Genomic DNA, 15,601 nt, shown 5'->3' on the forward strand with positions numbered 1-15,601 from the left:
CCATCATCTATTATATGCACTCATACAGTAGTGTGGGCTATAAGGTTGGCTATTTCCCGCAAAAAAAATTATAAGGTTGGCTATTGTATTAGTACTTTTTTCCATCTCCTCTCTATCTCTTTCTTCATATTTATTGTGTTTAACTAGGAATGCGTATATAGCTAGAATCTTGCATGAGAGCTCACCCCTTACTTTTTCACATCTCTCTCCTCCACATAGGCCCTATATAAATGGAAGGAGGGAGTACTACTATGAGCACTACATACTCTAGTACAGATGTTGTCAGTACTCCACTAGTACTATTGGGCAGGGAGCTTTAAAAAGTTACTATTGGACTGGCTATATGTGGCGAAATCCTAGTAGGAAGAGCATGCGCGAGAACAATCACATTCACGTGGTTGAAAACAAATTGGAAACCATCTCGAGTACAAATCTAGGAGTACGTACGAATCTAACAATATTGTTTGGGTGTTGTTGAATGTTGATACTTTTTTCTGTAAGTTTGATCAAAGTAGAGATACTTTGACTACACATAAACTTATATGTAAACTAGAAAGGATAGGAGGAAGTATATTGTACGTTCAAAAACGAAACAAACATTGAATACCCTTTATATATGATTTGCGGATGCTATGATCATCAGTTCAAAATTTTGAATCCGCCTTAGGTATCACACATGCCCCACTCATTCTCTCTCGATTTAATCTCGGGGTTCGGAGATCGATTGAAAGAGGACTAGGGTGGGTACAATAGGTTCGTACATGCTTATAAACGTACAATATACTCCCTCTGATCCCCATAGAGCCCCCCCCCCCCCGTGCGGGTCATTTATATCATAGAAACAGACCAAACCTTTATCTCCTTGCACGACACGCAATTGATATCTCAACATCAATCGATCTCGTCAACATGTGTCGGGGCATGAACCTAATGGGATGTCAAAACTAAGACGCGAAGCGACACATAGTGGAGGCAAAGTGAAATTTTAAATGAACTGTTTGTTTGTATGCATGTCGGACAAATTACAACATTGGAAATACAAGCATGGTCTAGGCCCACATGTGAATGATACTCGGCGGAATGTTCAAATGAGGCATGCGGGAGGATGGACTCGACCGGAGGGCGACATGATCGATGGAGAGGAGGGTTGGAGAGGAATGAGAAATAAGCAAATGCCACATGATTATACTTGAACGGCTCAAATAAACAATAAGTTGTCTCACTTGGCCTACATAGTGAAAGGCCTAATGCGCAACACGGAGCACTGACGCTCGAATATGGCCGGGACAACAGGGAAACCGACATGTAGGGCACACCTGTCGAGATGATGTAGCGCAGACTAGTCCAATGGAGGAGCTGGCCCACGACCTCCTCACCACCGGCAACCGTTCATGTGGGTCGTGGGGGGCAACAACGTGGCGCAGCTCTAGCACCGCCTCTGGACACGGCGACCGCGGTGAGCAACACGCTCATCGTCGCTAGACACGGTCGGTTTCAGTGTGCCGAGGGTGGCGTTAGTGCTGTGGCACGACCAATAGTATGTTTGGTTTGTGCCCAAGGTTGCCCCATCAAAGCATTGGGTAGCCAAAATTTTGGTTGAGCTTTTGGTTGCCCATGATTTGGCCGACATTGGCAAGAAAAATGAACTAGAGTTGGCTAGAGTTCATTGGCATGCCAAAAAAATGGCAACCATCCAAACAAAGACCAATCTTTGGGTCATGACCAAAATTTTGGTAAGGTGCACTTTTGCCACAATCCAACCCCCCCCCAACACCCGGCTTGTCGAGGATGCACGGGGCGCTGCGACACGTCCGCGGAGTGGTGTAGCGCGGCCAACTGCATCCTCAAGACCTGAGACCATGCCGGGTCGTCTTGCTTTTTCAATGACATGGGGGATCGCATGTGAGCAAAGGGCGTCTCAAACGTTGCCACGACCGCAGCTGACTACCCTGGCACACCAAAAACCCTCGTCCCTTGTGTCATCGCGCGATGCGTTCCCAGCCGGTGCCAGCTGCCCGCATTCATGTTGTTCGTCTGTATGTTGTCGTTAAGAGGCTCGGTGCCCGAGGAACCAACTCCATCGACTTAATGATGCATCCGGACGCTTGGCCTCACCGGAATGCGCTACTTGAAGTGGCAATGCCCAGCTAACCTCCACACCATAGTGCATCGTCCTCCTACCTGGCACCACATCCGCCATGACCGCAAGTGCGAACGCTTTGTGGGAGATCTTGTCTTCGGGAATGAAGCTCGAGGTCTCCGCCCTCGCTCAAGTCGCCTCTTGCGACGCAATAGCGGCGTAGCCGGATGCGGACGCGACCGCACAAGCGGTGGCCATGCTGGCGGCCGATGATGGGAGCACTGTCAGCCACGCGTCCTACTTGTCGCCGTCCAACGTCTGGCGCTGCCGAGGTCGGGGACTCCTCCGAGGATGAGTAGGGCATGGGAGGCGGCAGGGCATGGTGTGCCAACTGGTCGGTCTGTATCCCGTGTTCTACTCTTCCTCGCCGGAGACCGCACCTTCACTTCACGGGTCTTGAACCCCGCCCCCATACATAGAGATTGCAGATGGAGGACGTCGGTCGCCGCCGTAGAATAGGTTTCGGGTCGGGTTTCTTTTATTTTCTGTCCTATAAAAGTTCGAAATGTAATGAAAATCTGTCGTGTTTGCATTAATCTCGGCCGATGTATATGAACTTTCACAATAATATAGTATATTGTAGGAGTACTAGCAAGATGCCCGTGCGTTGCACGGAACATCGAGATCTTGTGGGAGAAAAGGATGAACGAGGGAAGACCTTATCTACAAATGTGGAGAGTGCGGGTAAATTGTCATAGTTTCCTTCCTATCCGTTAGATATAGATCGGACGACCTATATTGCAGGATGACAGGCACACCATCATCACCAACTCTGCTTTTTATTGAACCGAGACAAAGCTAACATGCGAAGTAAATAAACACATAGGGTCTATACATACACAATTTATCTTAGGCACTCAAGTAGTACGTCCACTACACATTCACGCATTTCACATCTTTCTACATCTACGGGAACCTACGAAAGGGTTAACGTAAATTACCTCTCTCTCTCCTCCCCTGATTTTCATGGTGGTGGGCCCCTCCCTCCCCCAATCTACAATCAACAGCTCACATGTTCCACATTACGTTAGTTACGTAACTGGGATTACGTAGGTGTAGCATTACTCGTTCTAAAATACCCAACTAAGCCAACCTCCCAGCATATCGCACGGGAAAAGACCCGGCCGCGTCGTTTTAGTCGGGATTACCGGATTACTAGTAGTAGTATCGATAGATCGCGTGAAGCACCAAGTTTTGGGGGCGAAGCACCTAGTTTAAAAGGAAAAAAGGCAGTACACTCACAACACCCCTATCACGGTCGCATTGCACCCCACACATGTTCGGTCCTGCACACGGCTCACGCAAACGGAACACGCTTCGGCTTGCCTCTTCACTGACACGTGGGACTGCACTTGGAGAAACTGACCATGTGCCAAACTCCCCCCGCCCACCGCATGAAAATCCCCCCCCCCAAATCCTAAATTCAACCGCCCTTCGGCCAACTAGCCAATAATATTCCCCAAACCCCCCTCTCCTTATCCCCCTCCACTCCATTCGCTCCACCAAAGCCGCCCTCCACGCCGTGCCGATACGTCGGTGCCATGGTTCGTCGAGGGGACGCACGGCGATCCACTCGCTCCCACAGTACGCTCTCATAGACTGCTGTCCTCTAGTCGCGCCGCCACCGCTGGCGACGTTCTTGTGGAGGCGCACGTTGGTCAGCGCCACCACTGCTGGTGACGTTCATGTGGAGACGCACGACGGTCAGCTTCTCCCATGGTACGTGCATTCTAGACCGAGGCCCCGTGCATGTCGGTGTAGCGCTGAATGTTAGCTGATAGACGCTGTTAATCTCACTATTTGCCGAAGTAGTTTACAGTCAATATGCTCTGCTTAAGAAGCTTCCTTGCCCTATTCTGCACTCAATCTGCTTAGCTGAGATGGCATGCCAAGGCCGATTAGTTGCTAAAATATCCTGCCATATATTTATTGTGACGTAGATTGCCATGGTCTAGTAGCCAATCTGTTAGGTGAAATGGCTCTACACCGTTTTATACTCGATCTTTGTTGCTGCGATGGCCTTTGATAGTTTGATGGCTGTGTGCTCGGCCTCGTTGACTGCTGAAACAGCCTGCCATAATTTAGCACTCGAATCTATTTGTTGAATTAGCTTTACATATATTTCGTTACTTAGATCTGCTCGTCCAAATATCTTGCCATAGCTTTAGACATCGACCTAGGTATTTTTTTTCTGGACTTCATAAAAAACCATATATGTTTTTCCTGTAATATCTAGTAGAAGAACTAATCTGTATGTCTAACAGATGGACAAGACTTGGATAACCTCTGCTCGAAGATTCTCCGCTGCATATGTCGAGGGGGTTGAAAACTTCATGAACTTTTTCATAGCTGAGTATGGTGGTCCGAAATCGGATGTGCTCTGCCCGTGTAGCAATTGTATGAATTCAGTTACAAGACCCCAGTCAACTGTGCAAAATCATCACACTTGTATAGGATGTCGGACACATATACTAGGTGGGTTCATCATGGTGAAGCTGTGAGCGTCAATGTTATTGACTACGTGGAAGCAGCAGATCACCATCTTGATCTGTCTGATGCTTAGGTGGAAGAGGAGGAGGTGGTGGTGGTGGCGGAGCGAGTGAGTTTGACCAACATTGAAACAATGCTACAAAATGCTCGTGCATTCCCCGAACTTTCACCTGCAGAAGAAAAACAGTGGGCCCGCATGTTGGAACAATGCAACGTGGCTATCACCCCAGGAAATAAGCGGTCAGTATTCTCGGCTATGGTCACCTTTCTTCAGGTGAAGACATCTGAACGGATGACCAACAAATCATTTGATGCGATGTTGGCTGCTTTCCGCAAATCTTTCCAAGATGCGTCTGAGCTGCCACACACCTACAGTTAAATGAAGAATTTCCTTCGTGCAGTTGGAATTGGATATGATATGATCCATGTTTGTAAGAATAATTGTGTTCTGTTCCGGAAGGATTATGCCAACTTAAGTGAATGCCCGAAATGCAAATCATCAAGATGGAAAGATGGTGATGTTGTGAAGAGGATTCCTCATAATGTTCTGAGACATTTTCCAATTATACCAAGATTGCAGAGGTTGTTTCATGATGCTGAAACAAGAGAGGATGTACTGTGGCATTCTAGGAACTAGGAGTACAGAGATCAGAATGCAATGAGCCATCCATCTCATGGTAGTGAGTGGAAAAGCTTCAATCATAAACACAAAAAGTTTGTTGCTAACCCGAGAAACATTAGACTTGGCTTAGCTTCAGATGGATTTAACCCATTTGGCCACCAAAGCGCCACATATAGCATGTGGTCAGTGCTTGTTATCCCTTACAACATGCCTCCAAATGTCTGCACCAAAGAATCAAACTACATGATGGCCTTGCTCATCCCAGGTCCAAAAAGTCCTGGAAAGGATTTTGATTTGTTCATGGAGCCTCTTGTGGAGGAACTTCAACAACTATGGAGGGGTGTTCTCACTCGAGACCTATATAGCAGCCCACCAATTAATTTCTTTCTGCGTGCTGTTATAATTTGGTGCATCCATGATTATCCGACTTTGGGCACTATGTCAGGGCGAACGACACATGGTTACAATGCATGTGTTCGCTGTGACAGGAATCCGCTGTCATACGCAATACTTAGCAAGATCTGTTACATTGGACACCGCCCTTTCCTTGCCAAGGACAAGTCGCATCCTAGAAAATATCGAAGACATGTGTTCAATGCAAAGCATGAAAAATGTGATGCGCCAAAGAGGCTCATCGTTGATGAGTTGCAAGTGGAATTAGAGAAGGTCAGGCATATTACACCAGGAAACCATCCCGGTAATGGTAGCGGGAAAAGGAAGCATGGCAGGGCAGAAGAGAGATTATTGTTTACCCGCAGGTCCACTTTATGGGACTTGGAGTATTGGAAAGATTTGGATCTGCAGCATAATCTTGATACGAGACGAAAGATGCCTTAAATCTAGGATTGATTTGACACACCTGGGTATCAGACAGGATTTGCAGGTGCAAGATGAAGGTAAACCACGGGATATGGCACCACTTGTGTACGTCTTGGACAAGGTAAAAAGAAAAGAATTCTGCGAGGTCCTGTCACGTGTGAGATTCCCACATGGATTTGCTTCCAACCCTGAAAGGAGAGTCAGTGCAGATGGAAACAAGGTACAAGGGTTGAAAACTCATGACTGCCACATCCTACTTCAAAGGGTTTTACATGTTATCCTTACAGGATTGGGCCGCCCTGACTTATACAAATCAGTTGCAGAGTTGGGACCATTCTTCAAGGAACTCTGTAGTAGAAATATCAGGATAGATGCTTTGGAGCGTCTTAGAGACAAGATACCAACTATCCTATGCGACCTTGAGAAGATATATCATCCAGCCTTCTTTGATGTGATGGTGCATTTGGCTGTTCGTCTACCTGATGAGGCACTACTTAGAGATCCAGTATAGTATGGATGGATGTACCCTATTGAAAGGCGGCTAGGCACTTTCAAGGGCTATGTTAGGAACAGAGCTAGACCCGAGTGTTCCATTGCAGAGGCCTACATTGCTATAGAAGCATTGACATTCTGGTCAAAATACATTGAAACAGCTGATCAGCTTAGCAAAGAGGTGGGTGAAGACAATCCCAGGCTCAATGTTTCCGATTGTTCTGTTCGAGTTACAGGGAAGAGTCGACAAGACGACAAACCTAAAGATTTGGACAAAATGGTTTGGTATGTGTTGAATAACTATCTCGAGATTCTACCTTATATCGAGTAAGTGCTAAGTACTGCAGCTTATACATCATAATCTACTAAACTTGCAACACATTCTTATATATTTAGATGTTTGATGCAATCACTATGTTGTGCAGCATCTACAAAAAGGAGTTACTGCCGTAAAATCCAAGAAACATTGACAAACTGGTTATGGCAGGATTTACGAAATGGTTCAAGAGCCATGTAAGCTTTTGGATTGCACTTTTAGTTTCTTTAATATATTGAGTACATAAGATGATCATCTTGTCTATTTTCTAACCATAGGTTAAGAATATGCGGGGGGATGGGCAGGCAGTTAATGATGCCCTTTACGCACTAGCAATGGGTCCTTATACTCGGGTAAGACATTACGAATCTTGCGTTATTGGAGATGTGCGCTACAACACCCTTGCACGAGACGAAGGCAGGAAGACACAAAACAGTGCCATCATGAGCACGGATACGTATGACAAAGAGACAACTGAAATGTATGCTAACATAACAGACATTGTTCAGTTGCAGTATATCTCTAGTTTCGAGGATCATTGGTGTGTGGTTCTGTTGTGTTGTCGTGGGTATAACCTGTTTTCCAGGATCACAAAACCCAAAGCTCAACCCGGCAATCTCACCCATGGGCGGCCGCGCCCATGGGCACCCGACCCTAATGGGTAGGGTATGGGTCATCATATTAACCCATGGGTAAACCCGATGGGTAACCCGATTAGTCATGGGTAGGGTATGGGCACAAGGTTCTACCCGTGGGTCGCCCGATGGGTCACCGATTAATACTATTGATTAAAATATATTTGTTATTTTATATGATGTGTAGACATTTTGCTGAAGATGTGCTAATTAATTTAGTTAGAACAACACAACGCTGGCAGTAGCATTTTTTAGTGAACGCTGCACTAGCGGTGCATGCATGTTTGTGATAAGGCCCATCTCAGAGTTACTAGTTCAGCCTAATAAAAGGAGTGCTAGTTCGGCCTATTGGGCCTCCAGTGGCTGAAGGTCATGCACGACTGATGTGTTGTGCATGCGTGGCAACGAATGGGAGGTGCTCTTTTAGTACCACCTCGCTTGCGGGAGCGCAGGGTAGGCCGAGCTTAGCTATAAAAGGAGGCGGAAGGGCATCGATACAGAGGAAAGGCAACGACAGCCAAACTCCAGGCATGCAAGCAGTCTGTTAAAATTAAAAAATGAATTAAAATGTTAGACCCGATGGGTGCCCTATTGGGTCGGGTCACCAGTCGGGTTCGGGCATGGGTCTCCTCCTCTACCCATGGGTAGGGTCGTGGGCAGACAGTGCACCCGTATAATATTCGGGCATGGGTCTATGAAACCTTCACCCGGTCAAACCCGACCCGACTGCCAGGTTGACCCAGAGCCGATGATTATTTCAAATCCATCAATGTCAAGGCGGCATACCAGACCAACGAGCCTTTTATTTTGGCAAATCAAGCAACACAAATATTTTTCTTGGAAGACACATTTGCACGTAGCGATGATTGGAGAGTATTGCAAAGGTTTGAGCAGAGGAATTCGTTTAATGAAGTTGCACAACAAGATGATGCTTACACTGCTCCTAATGTACAAGATAACACAGATGTTCCTAATATCTTTCAGAACCATCACGTCAATAACACCGGCGAAAAGATTGTCTGTCGTGTTGTGGACATACAAGAGTTGATCAAGAAGAAGCCAACGTTCGAGGACGCTGAGAACGAAGAAGAAGATGACACCGTGGGGAATTATGATTCAGACTAATACACATGGCGAAGATGTTGACGTTGCTGCTGCGGATGATGATTACATTGCTTTTGCCGTATTTGCCTGTCAGAAGACGTTTTTTATCTACTATGTGAGATTGTGTTTGGTATGACCACTGAAACCTGATGGACATGTTGTTTAGTATTTTGCTGTGAGAACATCACTTGTTATGTATGTTGATTTGTGTTTGGTGATTGTATGACGACTAAAATATGATGACAATGTTGTTTAGTTGTACTCATATTTGGCTGTGAAACTTGAATTTGATGACATAGTTTGTTGTTGGACTGCAATTTGCTCGACGTCTTCAAATGAGAACAAAGCTGACCCGACAGGGCCTCTACTAATTCATTTATTTATTACCAAAAGGGCCTCTGTTATTTATTTATTTATGAGCAAAAGGGGATACCCCCTAATTTCCGTTAATAGAAATCATTAGATGTTCACCACACTATGCCCAGCCTGCTACACAGGTTTCATTCATTACTAGTTTCAGCAAAGTGCTCATGTCATAGCCATCGAATACATCATGAGTGCTACATACACTGCAAATAAAGAGACAATCATCCCACATAGCACATCGATTTTGCCCATTATCTTCACAAGCTCTTTCATCTCCTCATTATTGTCAAGGTCGTTCAGCAGTTGTTGCTTGGCCATGATCAGAGGAACTGCATCTTTAAACTTCTGCTATGCATCTTGTCCAACACCCCAACCTGCTAGTATTGGGATTCCTTGGCTAACCAAATAATCAGCATAGTTGCATTCTTCCACATCAGCAACTTCCCAGAAATACAAATCACACGAATCTTCCCTTTTCTGCACGAATCAAATTGGAAGATCATCAACTAAACTATTAAACAATCAGCAACTGAAAGCAGCAGAACAGCACTTAAACATATTATTACCCCATGATTCGGACATTTGTAGAAGACTTGGCCAGGGTTGAGGATAGTGGTTGAGACGCAACGGATGACTCTGCGTGATTTGCAGCAGTGGCACCACACCAACAGCAGCGGTTGTGATGAGCAGCCAGCTGCGGTGCGCGTGCCGGCGGGGGTGTGATGAGACCCACAGGCGATGGTACGGGTGGCGACTTGGTGCATATATGGTTGTTGCCTACTGAAGAGCAGGTGGACGAGCAGCCAGCGGACATGGTTGCTGCGGCCAGAGCTTCTGATGCTAGGCAGAGTAAGTAGAGAAGAGGAGAAGCGAACGTTGGATATGTCAGTTTCATTACTTGCAGAGTAGCATAGCACCATATATATTCATAGTCTAGGTTTGGATTCGAACCAGCTACAGGAGCACGCCTCTCTTTTTCTAAAACTCAGCAACATCTCTTTACTGGTACACTAGCTTGTTCTGTACGCCTTCTCAAGTCTTTGATTTTCTTTCCCTTTTTTGCGAGGAAGGAAGGAGGACAAAATTGAGAGTTCCCGGGATTCGAACCCAAGACCTCTTGGTTGAAAACCAAGGGTGCTAGTCACTTGTGTGGCGAACGTTCCCTGGGAGGAGGACGGCAGACGAACGCATTTTCCTCGTAGTTTTAGTTGCGACACAAGATTGAACGGTCGCAGTTTTGGGAATGTTATCAGGCGAACGAGCCCAGTTTTTCTTTTCTTCATATATATAAAAAAGTATGCTACTTGGTGTCAGCTTAGTCAACAAACGACTCTGCCAACCTTGTGTTGGGGAACGTAGTAATTTCAATAAAATTCCTACGCACACGCAAGATCATGGTGATGCATAGCAATGAGAGGGGAGAGTGTTCGTCCATGTACCCTCGTAGACCGTAAGCGGAAGCGTTATGACAACGCGGTTGATGTAGTCGTACGTCTTCACGATCCGACCGATCCAAGCATCGAACGTACGGCACCTCCGATTTCAGCACACGTTCAGCTCGATGACGATCCCCGGGCTCCGATCCAGCAAAGCTTCGGGGATGAGTTCCGTCAGCACGACGGCGTGGTGACGATGATGATGTTCTACCGGCGCAGGGCTTTGCCTAAACTCCGCGACGATATGACCGAGGTGGAATATGGTGGAGGGGGGCACCGCACACGGCTAAGGAACGATCCGTAGATCAACTTGTGTGTCTATGGGGTGCCCCCTGCCCCCGTATATAAAGGAGGGAGGGGGGAGGCTGGCCGGCCCTTGTTGGGCGCGCCAGGAGGAGGAGTCCTCCTCCTAGTAGGAGTAGAACTCCTCCTTTCCTACTCCTACTAGGAGGGGAAGGAAGGGGGAGAGGAGGGGAAGGAAAGAGGGGGGCGCCGCCCCCCCCCCCCCCCTCCTAGTCCAATTCGGACCAGAGGGAGAGGGGGCGCGCGGCCCTTCCTGGCCGCCCCTCTCTCTTCCCACCAAGGCCCATGTGGCCCATTAATTCTCCGGGGGGGGTCCGGTAACCCTCCGGCACTCCGATTTTCTCCGAAATCACCCGGAACACTTCCGGTGTCCGAATATAGTCGTCCAATATATCAATCTTTATGTCTCGACCATTTCGAGACTCCTCGTCATGTCCGTGATCACAACCGGGACTCCGAACAAACTTCGGTACATCAAAACTTGTAAACTCATAATAAAACTGTCATCGTAACGTTAAGCGTGCGGACCCTACGGGTTCGAGAACTATGTAGACATGACCTAGAACTATTCTCGGTCAATAACCAATAGCGGAACCTGGATGCCCATATTGGTTCCTACATATTCTACGAAGATCTTTATCGGTCAAACCGCATAACAACATACATTGTTCCCTTTGTCATCGGTATGTTACTTGCCCGAGATTTGGTCGTCGGTATCCAATACCTAGTTCAATCTCATTACCGGCAAGTCTATTTACTCGTTCTGTAACACATCATCTTATAACTAACTCATTAGTTACAATGCTTGCAAGGCTTAGGTGATGAGTATTACCGAGAGGGCCCAGAGATACCTCTCCGACAATCGGAGTGACAAAACCTAATCTCGAATTATGCCAACCCAACATGTACCTTTGGAAACACCTGTAGAGCACCTTTATAATCACCCAGTTACGTTGTGACGTTTGGTAGCACACAAAGTGTTCTTCCGGTAAACGTGAGTTGCACAATCTCATAGTTGCAGGAACTTTGTATAAGTCATGAAGAAAGCAATAACAACATACTAAACGATCAAGTGCTAGGCTAACGGAATGGGTCATGTCAATCACATCATTCTCCTAATGATGTGATCCCATTAATCAAATGACAACACATGTCTATGGTTAGGAAACATAACCATCTTTGATTAATGAGCTAGTCAAGTAGAGGCATACTAGTGACTTTATGTTTGTCTATGTATTCACACGTGTATCATGTTTCCGGTTAATACAATTCTAGCATGAATAATAAACATTTATCATGATATGAGGAAATAAATAATAACTTTATTATTGCCTCTAGGGCATATTTCCTTCACCTTGACCGTTGGATTGACATTCAATGTCTGTCGTGTTTCTTCAGTCTCTTCTTCCTCGAGCTGCCAAAGCCAAACGAGCACCGACAGGACCGCCTGCTCCCGCCTCCCACGGCTGGTTGTGCTGCCGTGCACGCATCGTGGCCACATCGCACCCTAAAACTCTATGCATCTTCCCCGGCTCCTGCTCGTTCCCGTCCGAGGCCTCACCATCGTCCTCCGCCTTGGTTCGCTCGCTGCGGTGCCGTCCTCTGTCCCAAACATGCACTTAGTTCCAAAATACTTTTTTCTTTCGGATTTTGATATTTTCAATTTCATTGTTTTTGTGCGGGTAAAATTTCATTGAATTTAAATTATGGTATATTTAGTTTAAAATTAATTTGAATCTGGTTAGAAATTTCGGGTTGTATGCTGTTTGGGACAGATTTGGAGGCTGACTTGTGGGTCTACTAGGTTGACGTGTACGAAAGGCTTTGTCAACTTAGTCCACAAATGATTATAGCAGCAGTGATCGTTGGATGTTAATCTAACGGCCGTGCTGCTTCTTCAATATCTGATCTTCTTGCTCCAGCCCCCCAAACCAGCGCCGGTGGGACTGCCTGCTCCCGCCTCCCATGGCTGGTTGTGCTGCCGCACAGGCCACACCGCCCCACCCTACTCCATTGGTGGCCAGGCCATTCCTCTACTCACCCACACCTCCTGTTATTTTCTGGCGACAGCAACCGGACCAGTAAACCCTCGTACTCCCCACCGCGTGGGCAACCATTGCCGAGTCTTCCCCGGCTCCGTGTCGTTCCCTTCCTAGGCCTCACCGTCGTCCACCGCCATGGCGCTCTTGGCACAGCCTGGTCAACATGGTCAACGAACGACATCCATCGGACGTGGACTGTACGTGGAGAGGCTGACAGCTGGGTCCACAGCCGCACACAAGGAAATGCCTCCTTATTACGCGCAAAATAATGATTACTCCACCTGACATCTGGGACCCACCGGAAGGGCCTCTATATTTCATGAAAAAGTGCCCCCCGCTGACAGGTCGGACCCACCAGCTATCTTCGCACACAAGGAAGTGCCTCCTTATTACGCACAAAAAATGAATACTCCCCCTGCCAGCTGGAACCAAGCATAGTGGGAGGCTGACTTGTGGGCCTACCAAGTTGACGGGGATGGAGGGCTTTGTCAACTTAGTCAATATGAACGATTCTAGCTCCAGTTATCATACGATGTTCATCCAATGGCCGTAGTGCTTCTTCAACCTCTGGTCTTCTTGCTCCAGCCACCCAAACTAGCGCCGGTCGTGCCGCGTGCTCCTGCCTTCCGTGGCCGGCTGTGATGTCGCGGAGGCCTCACCACCCCCTACTACTCCCACCGCTGGCCAGGCCATCCCTCTACTCACCCACACCCCCTGTTATTCTGCGGCGACGGCAGCCTCACACCGCAGCCGAACCAGTGAACCCTCGTACTCCTCTTCGTGTGGGCATCCACAGTCGCGTCTTCCCCGGCTCCGCGTCGTCCCCTTCCTAGGCCTCACCGTCATCCACCACCTTGGTGCTCTCGGCGCGGCGTGGTCAATGTAGTCAACGACTGACTTCCAGCGGAAGAGTACTGTACGTGGAGAGGCTGGCAGCTGGGTCCACGGCCGCATCAAGGAAGTGCCTTCTTATTATGCGGAAAATAATGATTCCTCCACCTGACAGCAGGGACCCACCGGACGGGCAATCGTATTTCACGAAAAAAAACATTTCCCCCCTGACTGCTGGGACCCACCAGCTACATCTTCACACGCAAGGAAGTGCGTCCGGGCAAAAAAACAATTTGCCCCCCTGACTGCTGGGACCCACCAGCTACATTTTCACACGCAAGGAAGTGCCTGACAGTCAAGACCCACCTAGTCGGAGCGTACGTAGCATTTTTATTCTGGTCGCGAATGTGTACGTACATACTGGTGGATGTAGAGGCGCGCACATGTCGTAGTAGAGGCGTGCACATAGCATGTACACGTACGGACATCGTCCAGTGTGCAAGAAAAAAATATGGCCACGTACGTACATACGAGCGGGGTCTCGAACGCCTACTCGCGCATACGTACGGCCAGGGCTCGTGTACATGGCTAGGTCGGAATGGAGAAACAGCATCGTCGTCGTGTTCATGGGGAGCCAACCGGCTGGGTCGGAATGGAATGCGTCGTCGTGTTCATCGGGAGGGCTTGGACGGAACAGCCGATGGAAACGAGGCCTGGCATACCACAGAACCGAGGAAACGGCCTTGTGTTCGACCGGTCACGTTCAAAACGGGATCCTAATCATCGGGAGGGGTTTCACGTACCGCAAAACGGAGGAAACGGACTTCTATTGTACCTCCTACGGTCGAAACGGGGTCCTGTTGATCGGGAGGGGTGTGGCGTACCGCAAAACGGAGGAAATAGACTTGCGTTGGAGCGCTACGGTCGAGACGGGGGTCCTGTTCATTAGGAGGGGTGTGGTGTACCGTAGAACAGGACTCCACGGGATACTGTTCATCTCCACCGTCGACCTACTCTAGCCTCCACGGGCTACTGTTCATCCACCGTCGACCTCCTCCAGCCTCCACCTGCGACTGCTCATCCACGGGCTCCTGTTCATCCAGCCTCCACCGTGCGCTACTCCACCGGCTACTATTCAACCAGCCCTCTCCACGGGCTCCTGTTCAACCACCCCTCCACGAGCTACTGTTCATCCAACCCTCCACCGGCTACAGTTCAACCAGCCCTCCACGGGGTCGTCCTATTCATCCAGCCCTCCACGGGGTCCTGTTCATCCAGCCCCAACTGGCTCGATCGGGGTCCTGTTCATCCAGAGGCAACACCACGGGGTCTATTCATCCACCCCCACCAGGAACTGTTCATCCAAACCCCCCAGCAACGCTCACTATTCATCCAAAGGCAGCATCGATCGGCTTCAGTTAGTAGCAGTAGTGAAGGAACCGCTAGGTCAGGTTCAGTTAACAGCCATCGATCGATCGCTCGGGTTCAGTAACACATAGCCTGCAGTGCAATCGCTTGGGTTCAGTAGGCGAACGCCTTGCTCGGGTTCAGTTAGAGCCCAACGCCTCGCACCCACGCGCGTGCGTGTACAAGAGAAACGTGCAAACCTCCGTGCATCGCTCGGCCCCGACCACCCACCATAACCAGGAACACCCCGATATTTTCCTCGCCCTCGCTTCTACCATGGTTTTTTCCGTCATGGACGGCCCAAAGAATGTCATGTAGCTGCGTCTCTGGCCCGCCCAGGACAAAAAGCCCATTTTCTGTCATGATTTTTTGTCATAGAAGTGGGAGCCCACCACATCTATGATGATACCGGGTTTTGTCACAATTATTGTCATAGAAGTGTCATAAGTATGACAGAAAAATTTTGTTCGGCCCAAAATGTCACGGATGTGTATTTTTTTGTAGTGTCCCCTATGGCCCATGTAGGCCCAATAATTCCCCGGGGGGTCCGGTAACCTCCGGGTACTCTGAAAAATACCTGGACCTTTCCGAAACCATT

The sequence above is a fragment of the Triticum aestivum genome, chromosome 2B (assembly GCF_018294505.1).
Source record: "Triticum aestivum cultivar Chinese Spring chromosome 2B, IWGSC CS RefSeq v2.1, whole genome shotgun sequence".
In the NCBI taxonomy this organism is placed as follows: Eukaryota; Viridiplantae; Streptophyta; class Magnoliopsida; order Poales; family Poaceae; genus Triticum; species Triticum aestivum.